Source organism: Tupaia chinensis, unplaced genomic scaffold (genome assembly GCF_000334495.1).
Source record: "Tupaia chinensis unplaced genomic scaffold, TupChi_1.0 Scaffold144899_1, whole genome shotgun sequence".
Taxonomy (NCBI): Eukaryota; Metazoa; Chordata; class Mammalia; order Scandentia; family Tupaiidae; genus Tupaia; species Tupaia belangeri.
In genome coordinates this window covers 2,902,732-2,916,782 of record NW_006204759.1, presented here as the reverse complement: position 1 = coordinate 2,916,782, position 14,051 = coordinate 2,902,732, and the positions used below count along the sequence as shown (strand labels likewise).

Sequence of the window (14,051 nt, the reverse complement as noted above, 5' to 3'; positions counted from 1 at the left end):
TCGGGCGGGAGCAAGGGCCCTACCGTGAAAATCTCCCCAAAAAAAAAAAAAAAACAGGAAACAGGGAGACCAGCAGATGGTATAATGGCTATGTTGCTGGACTCCCATGTAGTTGACCACATTTCAAGTCTCGGACCCAGAGGCTAAAACTCATACCAGGCACATGTGCATGTGTGCTCAAGATCCCAAGAGGAGAATGGAGGAGAAGAGATTGTGGCATGGCCATCCCCCCTGGGAGGTGATTTCTCGCTTTCTGTCTCTCTGACAAGTGCATGTGCCCTACAGCAAAAATCTCTCTCTCTTAAAAAAAAAAAAAAATCAGGAAACAAAAGAAGGGAACATGTCCAATATTATAAAATAGGTTCGCAGGCCAGCAGATGGCTTGAAGGTTAAACAAGTTAGATCTCACATGGCCTATTCCATGGTTCAAGTCTCAAGTCCAGCGGCTTAAAAAACCAGGTCATGTGCATGTGTGCCCAAAATCTCAAGAGGAGAATAGAGAAGGGACTGCGGCACGGCCATCTCCCCGAACTCCACCCTCCCCCACTTCGTGTGATTTCTCTTTTCTTCTGTCTCTCTGTCTATGTCTCTTTCTGATGAGCACACATGCCCTATAGCAATAAATAAATAAATAGGTCCTCGAATGTGCTGGGCATGAAAACTACTTGGAGTATGAACAGCAGGAGTTCAAATCCCAGCCCAGCTGCTAGCCAGCAGTGTGGCCTTGGGCAAGGTCCTTAATCTTTTTGTACCTCAGACTCCCCATCTATAAAATGAGGATAACAGTACCTCTTTCATAGGATAGTTAACTGAGTTAACTGAGTTAACATGGGTTAAGTATCCAGAGAAGGGCCTGGCATGGACCTGTGGACACGTTAGCTGGCGTGACTGCTAAGGTTCTGATCCTATCGTTCTGGGGTGTCACCAGGGAGTTTGCATCTGTAACAAACTGGTGATTCTGAGCCAATGAGAAACAACAGAATGAAATCCGCCACAACGCTCCCATCACCATTAATAGTCCTGCAGTTATCTGTTGGAAGGGCTGGGCAATGGGGCTATGGGAAGGGGGTTCTCACCAAAGGGAGGCACACAGTCAGTTCTTCACCCTTGCTCCATCTGCCAGCACCCATCCAGCTGGGTCACTCCTAACCCTCTCCTACTGCCGCACAACCTCCCCTGGGTACTTCCTCACCGTGAAGTGCCGGGTGGGCACCAGCACCCTCTAGAGGCAAGTTTGGGTAGTGCAGGGAGGAAAGACGGGTGTCTCAACTGTCGACATTTCTAGGACAGCACCTGTATTGCCCTCCCACATAGAGGTTGAGGGAGGGGAGAAAGTCTCTGTGTTGTAAAAGATAAACATCTACCTGGTGTCAGAGCAATGGATTCTGGCTCTGGTTCTGACATTAAATGCAGCTGTGGGAGGTGCCCAGATGGTGATGCAGTAGTAAAAAGCAATGCTCTATGAAGCTGACCCACAGGAAAAGCTTCTGGGTTCATATCTGAAGACACCCTCCACTGAGTATATCGGATACACCTGTGCCCCTGATCTGGGGGGATGACTGTGGCTGGGATGGTCTAGACCCTGTCTGTGAGTTCTCTCTCTCTCTCCTAGAAGAAATTAACTTTTTAAAATGTAGCCATGGGGAAACTGGGGTCAGCAGGTGGCATGGTGGTTAAAGGCACACTGGACTCTCACATGACTGACCGTGGTTCAAGTCTCGGACCTGGCAGTTTGCTCGCTCTCTCTCTCTCTCTCTCTCTCTCTCCTTCTCTGGACAAATAAATTAAAATAAACAAGTAAATAAAATTAAATAAAATAATTCTTTTTTTAAAAAAAAATTGTAGCTGTGGGGAAACTACTTAAATTATCTCCACCCCATTTCTCGAGAGGCTCCCATGAACCAGCTACGTCCATGCATTCTCTTTCCTGGTAAGAACATGGGGCCTCAGAGAGGTTAAGAGACTTACCCAAGGTCACAGGGCAGTGGGTAGCAGTGGCAGAATTCAATGGCTTTGAGCCACTTAGCCATTTCTGTAGAGAAAGCTGCACCCAGCAAGGCCCAAAGGCTATGACGTTAGATGTGAAACACCACCAGGCTGGGCTCAGGCAAGCCAAGGTTCTTCCTGGGCCTCTGCCAACGCCAAGGAGCAGCCCCAGCTGGGCCGGGACGAGCAAGCCCTGAGATCCCTCCACAGAGCTGGCAAACCAGGCTGGAGGATCTTACCTCTGGCACATGAACATGACTCAGGTGGAGGCAGGGCGTGGGAACAGAAGGAGAAGTAGGAGTTCCCTCAGACACTTCAAAAAAGGCCTGCAGCTTGAACACAGCATGTTCATGAATCATTTGCCCTGAGTTCTCTGGATAAAAGTGGAAGTCCCAGGAGGCAGACCATGGCGCAGCAGTAACACAACTCTCTGTGAGGCTGACCTATGTGGGAAGATTCTAGGTTCATGTCCAGCAACCTCCCTGGACATCCCAAGAGGTGATCCAGGGTTAGGTGAAGCTGGGATAGAACATGGAATCAAGACCCTATTGGGAGACTGGCTCCATGGCGTAGCTAATGTGCTGCATAAGAGAGCCAGATCCTGGAATGAAAGGTGGCATGATGGTTAAGCCACTGGACTCCCACATGGCTGACTGCTGTTCGAGGCCCTGACCTGGTGGTTTGCTTTCTCATTTTCCCTCTCTCTCTGGTGAGCACATGTGTCCTATAGCAAATTAAATAATAATATTAATTAATTTAATTTTTAAAAAGATCCAGGGGACCAGCAGTTGGTGTGGTGGTTATGGTGCTGAACACTCCCACATGGCCAGCCATGGTTCAAGTCCTGGACCTGTTGGTTTGCTTTCTCACTTTCCCTCTCTCTCTGGTCAAATTAAAATAAATACATAATAAAATAATTCTTTAAAAAGAGAGAGAGAGAGATCTAGATCCCACACGGTGATTGTGGTTCAAATCCCTGGCCAGGTCAGCCTGAAATACACCAGGCATATGTGCAAGAACCCAGAGGTCTCACAGGCTGGAGGACTGGAAATAGAGGATGGCAGCATGACCAGACCCTGTGAAGGGTGCATCTCTCTCTCTCTCTCTTTCTCTCTCTTTCTCTCTCTCTCCCTTATAAACAGTGAAGAAGGGTCAGGGGGAGACCCTGTTGGAGGTTCTCTTGAAAGAAAGAACGGAAGGTTGAAAAGAAGGATCCTGGCAGGGTTCACCCCACCGCCAGGCCCAGAGCAGTCCTGCTACAGCCTCAGCCTCCTGGCATCTCCTTCAACCATACTTGTTCCCTGCCCCTTTGAAGGCAGGGCTGACTAAAACGACATAATATACTGAGACAGAAAAGGCCCCTCGGTTCAAACTCCCCACATCCCCCCACCCTAGGCCTCTCCCTCAGGAGGACTCTGCAGTAGGCGCCTCCTTATGTGAGCGTGGGTGGGAAACTGTAGGCAGCCCCTGTAGGTTGGTGAAAACCTGGACCAAAGCTTTGCCTGTGGCAAGGAGGACCCATGGGCCAAAGTGTAGTCGCTGCTAAAGGAATGACCTAAGGAAATACCCACAGGGAGTGTCCTCACTTGACAGGCAGGGAAACTGAGGCACAGGGTAATTTGCTCAAGCTCACGCTCCTAGTAAGTAGTTATGACAGACTGTATCTTTCAAAGACAGCCGCACCATCTGCACTGCTGCTCCCATCCCACAACGTGACCTTGACACCCCTCTACCCACATTCCCTCCGCTTCAATCTATGCAGGTCCGTGACTACAGGGAGAGTGATGCCACATCATCTCCAAGGTTAGGTAAGAAAATGTCAACACATAGCTTCAACCTGGCTTTCTTTCTTGGCATGCTTGCCCCTTAACCCAGCCACCATGCTATAAGAAGCCCACACCAGCACACGGGGGAGAGGCCACATGGAGAGAAACTGAGACTCCAACCAAAAGCCAGCCTCAGATGCCAGACGTGAGCAATTGCACCTTCAGATGATTCCAGCCTCCAGACCTTGAACCCCGGATGGCACTGAGGGGAGAAGACATGAGTTATTGCCACCAAGCACTGCCCAAATTGCAAGTTCAGGGGCAAAATAAATGTCATCACTGTCTTAAGCCATCTGCTTTTGGATGGCTTACTAGGTAGCACTAGGTAACCAGAACAGTGCCAGGCCCAGAATTTGAGCCAAGCAAAGCTGACTCCAGAGCCTGTGGTCCTGGCCATCGCGATGGCCCTGCTGTGTGAGAGACAGTCCGAGGGAGGGGCTTAGAGCCTGGGTATGGAGTGGGACCTAGTGTCATCCACTGAGGCATTCATCTGTAGGTACCTATTACAGCCCCACCGCGCCCCAGGCTCCCTCCTAATTCTGAGGTATCTTGATGAGTCAGATCCCTGTTCCAGGCGAAGGGTCGAAGACGTGGAGGGTAAGAGAGGAATAATTTTATGCGGATATTCACAATAGGATGATATGATCCAAAGGCGGACCAAAAAGCTGGGGAGCCCTATTTAGAGGGAATGATCTGGAATGGGCTCTCTGAGGATGAAACTACAAGGATGAGACGGAGGTGAACAGGCCCAGGCAAAGCAGCATGCACTGGTGCTGCTACTCGGCAGGCCGAGGTCACGTGAGAGGCCACCCTAAAAGCCAGATACAGTGGTGTGTGCCAACGGTCCCAGCTAACCAGGAGAATGAGGCAGGAGGAGAGTAACACCGGGACTCTGTCTTAAAATAAACAAACAGAGAAGTAGACCTGGGTTCTCATCCTGACTCCATCCCTTACTAGCTATGTGACCTTGTGGAAGTGACTCAATCTCTCTGAGCCTCCACTTCCTTGTGACATGCAGATGCTTTTATTTTATTTACTTATTAAATTTTTTTTAGAGAGGGATTTTTGCTATAGGGCATGCATGCTCGCCAGAGAGACAAAGAGACAGAAAGCAAGAAATCACCCCCTAGGGGGGACAACTACGCCATAATCCCTTCTCCTCCATTCTCCTCTTAGGATCTTGGGCACACACATTTTCAAGCCACCAGGTCCAGCATTCAAATCGCGGTCAACTTCTTGGGAGTCCAGTGACATAACCCTTACGCCATCTGCTGGTTCTGGGGATTTTTTTTTTTTTTTTTTTTTTTTTTTTGGGGGGTTTTTTTTTTGGGGGGGTGTGCTCGCGCCAATAGAAAGTGAGAAATCACCCCCCAGGGGGGATGGCCATGCCACAATCCCTTCTCCTCCATTCTCCTCTCGGGATCTTGGGCACACACGCACACGCGCCCAGCGTGAGTTTAAGCCACGGGGTCCAGGACTTGAATCAGGGTCCAGGACTTGAATCAGGGTCGACTACATGGGAGTTCAGAGACATAGCCATTACACTAACTGCTGGTCCCACTGGGGATGGTTTTAGAACCCATCTCACAGGACTGTCACCCTGGCTAGGACTGTCCCAAGAAGCACTACCCACTGTACAGACTGTAGTCCGAGGACCAGCGCAGGAAGAGATCCACCTACGCCAGTGATTATGGAGAGATGGAGTTGGCTAAGGCTGAGGCTCTCCGTGTGATGCTGGAGCCCCAGGGGTCACTCTGCTCCCTGTCAAAAACCATCGCAGGGGCCAACAGGTGATGTGGAGGTTAAAGCAACTAGATCCCACATGGCCAACCCAGAGATTTGAAAATCATACCAGATCTATGTTCATGCATGCCCAAAATCCCAAGGAAAATGAAAAAGAAGGGACTGCAGCATGGCCATCCCCCAGGAAGTGATTTCTCACTTTCTCTCTCTCTCTGTCTCTCTCTGGTGAGTGCATTCACTGTAGGGCAAAAATCTAAAAACCATGCCAACCAAGGTTCCCGAGAAAGTCTGAATAGCAAAGCACAGGAGCCTTCTCCCTGAAGGTGGGTCAGGTGATGGCGGGCAGGAGCACACCCTTCCGTGGAGGGAGGACAGACAGACCGCCGCTTCTGCCCACCCCTGCAGACGGCCCTGACTCATCTCCTCAAACCAGGCTCACAGAACCACTCTCAGCACAGAGCTCAAGAGGGTAGGGATAGGGAGGAGACTAGCTGGCCCTTCCCCACCCCCACCCAAAGGCAGTGAGGGAGAAGCTACCACCTCAAGCAGAGGGAGAGGGAGAGACTGAATAAGAAGCCTGGAGACCGGGGGTGGCAGGGGAGGCAGAGGGGGACTAGGCAGGGCAGAAGACAGAGAGCAGCAGGAGGCGGGAGGTGGAGCAGGATATCCTGCTGGGGTAAAGCATCGCCTGTCACTGGGACAGGCACATTCTCCAGGACCCTGGAGAGCAATCGAGGGTGGCCAACCTGCATATCCAGAGAACAGTGCCCAGGAACAAGCCAGCACACACAGAGCTCACAGACAGGCTCAGAGAGCCGCAAGGAGCCACACAGAGATGTGCAGACACTGCAACCCAGCACCAAGCCCTCCAGAGCCACGCGTGCATGCCAAGCACAGGTGTGCACACGCACACAGGCACCCATTAATGTGGCCGACTGCCTGTCACTCTCCTGCCCTTGCTCACTACCAGCCAGCTAATCAGTAAGGTCCTGGCTCTGACAGGATCTCCCAGGTGCCCGTGCCCTCCACCATCTCCTGACCCAGACCTGGATGTGAACTAGGGGGAGGCTGGGATACCAACTGGCCCTGAGAGCAAGACCTAAGTCCAGAAACCAGCATGGGGAGCGCCAGGGCTCAGCGCAGCCTCCATCCCAGCCCAGGTCCCCCTAAGCATAGTCCTTGACTCAGCACCCCACCTGGCTTGGGCGCCCCTGTGACTGCTTTGCATGATGAACAGGTGGGCAGGAATCGCTTCATAACCATCTGGAAGCCCTGAATGGTTGTGGCAAACAGAAAAACAAACACACACACACACACACACACACACACAAAGTAGAAGGGCCAGCTGAGATTTCACACAAGGCAGAACTTCCTGCTGGAGAGGCACCGTAGCTTTTTAATTTTATTTATTTTAGAGAGATTTTTGCTATAGTACACGTGTGCTTGCCAGAGAGACAGAGAGAAAGCAAGAAATCACCCCCCAGAGAAGATGGCCACACCGCAATCCCTTCTCCTCCATTCTCCTCTCAGAATTTTAGGTGCACACAAGCACCCAGCATGAGTTTCAAGCCGCCTAGTCCAACCATGTGGGAGTCCAGCACCTTAGCCACTACACCATCTGCTGGCCCCAACATTTTTAAGACAGGGTCTTGCTTGTCATGAGTCTCCTGGCTGAGCCTGCCAGCAAGGACTACGGGTGTGTTCCACTATGTCTGGCTCTTTTCTCGATGGAGTCTTGCTATGTCGCCCAAGCCAGAACTGCATGTACTTTCTTCCTGCCTCTGTCTCCTTGAGGCTCTGGGACCACAGGCACACCCTGCTGCACGTGGCCTTTAGGTTGGACTGGAATGGAATCCCCGTGGTCCCAGCCTGCAGAGCACGGCATCTGTGCAATGCATGCCACGTGGCCGAGATCCATGTGGAATCCAACACCTTAAACCACACCATCTGCTGGTCCTTTTTTTGTTTTTTTTAAAGAATTATTCTATTTAATGTTTGTTTGTTTGTTTGTTTGTTTTAATTTGGCTAGAGAAGGACAGAGAGAGAGAGTGAGAAAGTAACTCACCAGGTCTGGGACTTGAACCATGGTTGGCCATGTAGGAATCCAGTGCCCTCAACCACCACACCATGGCGTTGAAAGGAGTGTGGGCAAGAGAGGGCTGTCTGTACCAGGCCCTCTTTAAAAGGGGAATAGACTAGGCCAGCCTGGGGCATGGTGGTTAAGGCAACTGGATCCCACATGGCTGACTGTGTGGGCCAAGTCCCAGACCCCATGGCTTGAGAAACACACCATCCAAGTGGTGCCCAAAATCCGGAAAGGAGGGAGAAATGAAGAAGGGATTGTGGCATGACCATCCCCCATGGGGAGGTGCTTTCTCACTGTCTCCTTCTTTCTCTCTTTGTCTCTCTCCAGTGAATGCGCATGCTATCTGGCAAATTAAAAAACAAACAAGGGTGGCCGGCAGGTGGTGTGGTGGTTGAGGGCACTGGATTCCTACATGGCCAACCATGGTTCAAGTCCCAGACCTGGTGAGTTACTTTCTCACTCTCTCTCTCTGTCCTTCTCTAGCCAAATTAAAACAAACAAACAAACATTAAATAGAGTAATTCTTTAAAAAAAAAAAAAAAAAAAAGGACCAGCAGATGGTGTGGATCCCACATAGCTGACTCCACAGTTAAAGTTTCTGACCCTGCAGCTTGAGAAACACACTAGGCCCATGTGTGTATGTGCCCAAAATCCTGAAAGGAGAATGGAGGAGAAGGGACTGCGGCATGGCCATCCTCCCTGAAGGGTGATTTCTCACTTTCTACCTCCCTCTTTCTGTCTCTTTCTCTGGCAAGCATGCATGTCCTTTAACAAAAAACGGCATGGCCAGGAACCAGCAGTTAGCGTAATGGCTATGTCGCTGAACTCCCACGTAGTCGACTGCGGTTCACGTCCCGGACCCGGTGGCTTAAAACTCACGCCGGGCGCATGTGCGTGCGTGCCCAAGATCCCGAGAGGAGAATGGAGGAGAAGGGATTGCGGCGTGACCATGCCCCCTGGGGGGTGATTTCTCGCTTTCTGTCTCTATGTCTCTCTCTGTCTGTCTGGTGAGCACACGCGCCCTATAGCGAAAATCTCTCCAAAAAAAAAAAAACTAAAATAAAAACAAAGCCAAGCCCAACAGCAGTGATATGAAACGCCACGTGGGAGCCCTGCGCTCAGATCCTGGACCAACCTGAACATGCTGAGAGGGGGTGACCTGTCCCGATAGCCCTAACCAAACCAGGATGCTGGAGCTGGAGCTGGAGCCAAGGATCACAACAGTGAGACCTTATCAAAAATACCTATCCTCAGGACCAGCAGATGGCGCAATGGTTATGTCGCTGGACTCCCACAGCTGACCATGGTTTGACTCCCAGACCTGGAAGCTTGAAATTCATACCAGGCACATGTGTGTATATGCCCAAAATCCTGAGAGGAGAATGGAGAACTGTGGCATGGCCACACCCTCAGGGGGGTGATTTCACGTTTTCTGTCTGTCTCTTTGGCAACCACACACACCCTGTAGCAAAAATATATTTTAAAAAATTATTCTCTCTCTCTCATTAAAAATAAATCAATAAAAAGCAACTCGGGCCCAGCAAGTGGTATAGTAGTTAAGGCACTCGATTCCCACATGGCCAACCATAGTTCGAATCCAGGACCCAGTGGCTTGAGAATCACACCATGCACATGTGCAGATGTGCCCAAAATCTCAGGGGAAGAATGGAGGAGAAGGGATTGTGGTGTGGTCATTCCCCTGGGGGATGACTTCTCACTTTGTCTCTCACTGTCTCTGTCTCTCTCTCTCAACAAGCACACATGCCCTATGGCCAAAACTTCTTAAAAAAAAAAAAAAAAAAAAGCTATTGGTGGGGGGAGCGGCAAGTGGTATAATGTTTAAGGCGTTGGACTCCCATATGGCCAACCATGATCTGAGTCCCGGACCTAGTGGCTTGCTTTCTCACTTTTTCTCTTTCTCTGTCTCTCTCTGGACAACATAAGTACCTTATAACAAATTTAATAATAATATTAATAATAAATAAAATTTAATAAGTATTTTTTTACAAACCACCCAGCTCAGCAGGGGGCATAGAGGTTAAGACACTGGACTCCCACATGGACAACCACATTTAGAATCCTGGACCTTGTGACTTGAAAATCACGGGGGGGTGGGGGCTGGAGACCATAGGCGGTGTAGTAGATAAGGTGCTGGACTCCCACATGGCTGACCATGATTTGAGTCCTGGACCTGGCAGCTTGCTTTCTCACTTTCTTTCTCTTTCTTTCTCTCTCTCTCTCTCTTGCTCTCTGGCCATAATTTAAAAATAATAGTAACGATGAATAAAATTAAATAAAATAAGAACCAGCAGTTGGCGTGATGGCTATGTTGCTGGACTCCCATGTAGTTGACCATGGTTCGAGTCCCAGACCCAGTGACTAACTCACCACCAGGCACATGTGCGTGCATGCCCAAGATCCCCAGAAGAGAATGGAGGAGGGATTGTGGTGTGGCCATCTCCCCAGGGGGGTGATTTCTCACTTTCTGTCTTTCTCTGTCTTTCTGGCGAGCATATGCGCCCTATAGCCAAAACCTCCTCCAGAAAATAAAAATTAAATTAAATAACTATTTATAAGAAAAAGAAAATCATGGGGGGGGGGCACATGTGTGTGCTCAAAATCCCAGGAGGAAAACAGAGAAGGGACTGCAGCGTGGCCATGCCCCCTGGGGGGTGGGGGGTGATGTCTCACCGTTCCTGTCACTATCTCTGTCTCTCTCTCTCTCTCTGGTGAGCGCACGTATCTTATGGCAAAAACAAACAAACAAAACAAGCCACCCCAACTGCAAAGGTCCCGGTAGTCTGTAAGTGACTGCAAATGAAGACAGTGGCTGCTGTGCCTCTCTGGCTAGGTCAGCTGTGACCTTGCCAGCAGGCAGAGGGATGGACGCAGTGACCTTTGTGAGGCCAGCCTGAGTTGTCTGGGTGACCTCTCACAGAGGGAGTGGCGCGTTGCTCAGAGATGAGAAAGGGTAGGAAGACAAGGGCCACCGTGGTGCCATGGCAACAGGCCTTGGCAGAGGCATATCCACACCTTCTCCAGATGCCGTCCTAACAGGGCCTCAGTGTTTGCAGACAGCACCTCCTCCGTCAAGCAGGGGATAACCTGGGGGGGGGGGTGTCAGCGTGCACATTGGGGAAAAGGAGAGCGAGGAGGCTTGTGGGAGCTGTACCCTGAAATACCAAGCCTGCCTGGCGAACCCTCGAGCCTTCCCTTCCCTTGTCTCATGCCACTTTACTCTCCCACAAGCCCAGTCTTTCCCTGCCACCCCAGACACTTTTAATCCCTGGCACCAAGGCCGCCCAACTCACCCCCAGCCCTGGCTCTTCGATCATTCCTGGCCACCTTCTGCCAGTCAGCTCTCCTCTCCCTTCGTCTCTGCATTTTCTCTAGCCCTCCCCGCCCCTGCCCTGTCCTCCCCACTGACTACGGCCCAGACCAATGCCCACGACCATCTGCTAGCTCCACACGCCAGCATCTACCCTCCCTCCACGCCTCCTTCTAGCACCTGCTTCTGAGCTGTCTGTCCCCCTCACCCCCCTCTGCCCCTGCTGGGCTCCCTGTCCTCCTGGAGAGGCCAGCTCGGGAGAGACATATCTGAGTGGCCGGCCTAAGGGCAAGGCCTCACTGCCTCCCATTCCCAGACACAAAACAGAGTCATTCAGGAGGTCTGGGAAACTGGGCCATGGTCCCAGAGGAAATGACCAGGTCTGGAACCTGGGCCTGAAGCCCCAGATTGTGTGACCAGGAAAGGTCTTTAGAGGTCATCTATCCAGTCTGCTCTTCCACTGGAGCAAACACATATCAGAGCCACCCAGGAGATGTCTTCCTGACGACATAGATATCCTGTTAGTGGAACCTTCGCTATGGACCCATGGCCATAGCATTCAATGAATATCTATTTAACATCCACCACACCCAGACAAGGGAGCCAAGGCTCAGAGAGGCTGGGACGTTTGCCCAAGGTCATGCAGTGGGTTGGACATGCCAGTGTGCCATTCACACCTTCTTGGTCCCACCCTGTGCTCCAACCACTTCTACAGGGACCAGTTTCCTGCAGGCTCCAAGCGACACCTGGAAGATGCGTGTATGTACAAGTCGGCAGCTCTTCACGTAGGGCTGCGACAGGGATTCTTTGGGGCTGTAATATGAGACCCCACAAAAGCCACTGGAGCCACACAAGTGCACTCTGGGAGCACATGGGAGTCGGTGCCCGCAGAGCAGCAGGGGACACAGCTAATAGCTAACCGCCTCCCTGTTCCTCCCTCCAACAGGCAGTTCTGAAATGTAGTCCAAAGGCCCCACAGGAGAATGCCGGGGCTAGGATGGTGGTCATTATTAAAACAGAGCACCCCTGCAGGGTGTTTTCTTTCCCCCCTTTGTGTCCCTTGCCCCATCCCTGTCTGCTGATATCACCTCCCAAGTAAACCACTGCACAGAAGCCTTTCTCTCAGGCTGTTTGAGGAGACTATGGATGGAGACAGTAGCCAGTGTAGAGCTGGGATTTGCACCCAGGTCTCAGTGACGACAAAGCCTGCATGCTTAACTACTGTGCCATGCTGCCGCCACCACCAGCCATGCCAGGGTCCCTTTCCCTGAAGGTTCAAGTCATTCTGAGCCACTGTGGCTCAGTCACGCTTGGTCAGACAGGGTCACGGGAAAGAGGGGGAGGACAGCTTTGAAGGGCCTGCCCCAGGAGAATCTTCTCTGCAGCTGAGGCCACCTCCTGCCAGATGACTTCAATAACCTGGGGAGCAGGAGTCCCACGCAGACATGCCCTGGCCCTACGCAAGATAAGCATCTGCCGCGATCCGGAAATGCGCACCGTAAAGGCCAAGAGCAGCTGCTGTGGCTCTTCAGGTCCAGCCCCAACCCACATCCCACCCTTCTTCCAGGCTCCCCAAGTCCCGCTCCTCCCTCACTCCTCAACAGCTTCTGCTTCTCGAAGCCTGAGCGGCCAGCTTTAGCAGGCATCCACCCCGCCCTTTCTGGATTCAGGAGACCCAACACCTTTCCTTGAAGGTAAGAGCTTCCCCCAACTCCTACCAAGTTGCCAAGATGTACTGAGACTTTCCTGCGGGAAGTCACTGCCCAGGACCGCCCAGGCCCTGAGTCACTCCCAGCCTCCCAGCCCCAAGCAGCTGTGTGAGCTGTTTACTCTTCACCCTGCAGCAGGAGGAATGGGGAGAACAGTGCCTTCTCCCTCTCCATGGCAAACTGAGGCCTATGGGGCATAGGGGCCATCCCCAGGCTCACAAAGCATGAGAAGAACCCTCAGAGCCCTAGCACTCTGCCCAGGATCACCCTATTATTCCCTGTGGAGGCTGCACTGATGGGGGCCACTCAACAGAGGTCAGTCCAGGTCTTCAGAACCCAAACTCTCCTTGCATGTAAATGCCCTTTGAGTTTGTTAAGAAGAGTGTCGGGGGAGCATAGAAAACAGAGGAGAAAGAGGAAAACCCTCCCAACCAGCTCCCAGGTCCAGACACACAGCGTCCGGTGGTGGCAAAGTCCAGGTGGAATCCACACAGACTCCTGAGGTTCCCTGAACACGCAGCTGCCCTGGTCCCCCACTCAGGGCTGGCACCCCCTACGCCTACCCACCCATGGCCTCTAGAAGTAAGCATCAGGCTGGAGGCTGCCCCTGCCCCAAAGGTCCATGAAGGCCTCTTAACCAGCGCCCCACCATCCTGGCTTCCCTCCCAGCAACAGGCACAGGATGGAGTGAAAATGGAGTGAGGTTTATGTCCTTCTGGGAAAACAAAACAAAACAACCAGCCAGCGTCGCTGCAGGGTCCTCCTGGGGTTTCCAGCGTTCCCAGCTTTTCCCCACCACCTGTAAACACCCCACCTCTGACCTCCATCTCCCGTCAAAGACTTTGATAGAAGCTGAACACATCTCACTCATACACACACACACACGCACACACCATACATGGATGTGTGTGCGGTGCCCCACCCGCATGGGTTTTTAAGGACAGTCACCCCTCCTACCAAACACAACCCATCAGGCTTGAATTGCTCCGTGAGACCGCAGCACGGATACACAGCCCAGGGGCCGCTGGAGATCTCTTCGCAAACACGCATTAACACTCACAACATACACTCCAATCCCAGGTTCAATCCCACCCAGATCTCACGTCCTGATCCAGGCTGTTCATGGAATTCCACTCCAGCCCTGGAGCCACTGACCTGTGACGCCTGGCGCCCGGAGCTCAGTCCCCAACGTGGACCGAATGTCAACAATCAGACCCCGCCAGCGCGCGGTCCACGGCTCTCCATCCGGACCCAAGCCCCCTCCTCTCGGCGCCGGGGTTCCCTCGCAGACCGCCCAGTCGCGTGCACCGTCACCGCGGCGCGCACACGCGCACACCGGCCCCGAGGCTTGGAACGCACAAAGCTGCGCCCTC

At 52.1% G+C, this 14,051-nt stretch overlaps 1 protein-coding gene across 1 annotated transcript in view; it reads right to left on the bottom strand.

The window, feature by feature from the left end:
- Positions 1 to 13,952, bottom strand: part of RAP1GAP2 (RAP1 GTPase activating protein 2) — a 262,143-nt gene extending 248,191 nt beyond the window's left edge. The window contains exon 1 of the mRNA XM_006167571.3: positions 13,834 to 13,952. The gene's annotated coding sequence lies outside the window, so the exon portion shown is untranslated. The remainder of the gene's footprint in view (positions 1 to 13,833) is intronic.
- Positions 13,953 to 14,051: the final 99 nt, after the last annotated feature.